The sequence below is a fragment of the Equus przewalskii genome, chromosome 1 (assembly GCF_037783145.1).
Source record: "Equus przewalskii isolate Varuska chromosome 1, EquPr2, whole genome shotgun sequence".
NCBI lineage: Eukaryota > Metazoa > Chordata > Mammalia > Perissodactyla > Equidae > Equus > Equus przewalskii.
This window is the reverse complement of record NC_091831.1, coordinates 143,617,813-143,618,824: the sequence shown is the minus strand read 5'-3', so window position 1 is coordinate 143,618,824 and position 1,012 is coordinate 143,617,813.

Below are 1,012 nucleotides of genomic sequence, written 5' to 3'. Positions count from 1 at the left end.
TAAGAGTGGCTTGCTATCAACAAGGCGTATCACTGTTGAGGTTGACCTTGATCACCTGACTGCAGCAGTGTTTTCAAAGTTTCTTCACTGCAGTTCCTGTGATTTTTATGTACCCTTTACTTTGACCAAATCAGGATTGTGTAGAAGCTTCCTTGGACTTTCTGTTTCAAGTCTAGCCTCTTCAACTCCTGAACCAGCTCACCTTCCTCGCATTTCCAAGATTTTCTATAGATTTTTTTTGTCTTTTTTGTGGGCCAGATACTTGTTTGATGTCACCCATGGAGAAATATCCATTTTGGAAGTGGAGGGTGCTTTTGTTTTGTTTGTTGTTTTTAATTAGTGACTCAGGTTATCTTTGAAGTTAAACATCTTAGTTTAAGAGCAACCAAGCTAAGGAATGCGAAAAAGAAGACTAACAATTAATTTTATGGATTCACAAAATTGTAAAATAAAAGTAGCTTGATTTCAAGTTAGAGATACAATGCACATGTGTTGTTTAAAAAGTTAGAAAACAGAATTTTAGAAAAAAAGAAACAAAAACCACCTGTAATTACCAAGAGATAATTACGGCTATCAATTGATTACCTTCAGTCATTTCTTTTACATTTCTATATGTGTGTATATTTATCCGTGTACCTATATACCAATTTTATTTTGATTTTTTGGGATGATCTTATAGGTATAGTTTTGTATTTTGTTTTTTACACTGAATTATTTTCTCATTAAACTCTGTTTTAATGAGTGTCAAAGTTCTGTAACATATTTTTGGTCAAATTGTTTCCATTAAAAAGTACTGATTATAAAAACTAATAACTTAAAACTGCCACAGAAAAAAACTAACGATCCACAAAACATCCTCTTTTTCCTGTGAAGGTTTTATACTACATTGTTGTAATTAACCAGAATTTTACTATTAAACTTAAACGGCCAATTGAGACAAACAGTTCTGAGACCTTCTTCCGCCACTGAGGCGGTCTAGGGTGGCAAGTACTAGGAATAACATTCATTTAGC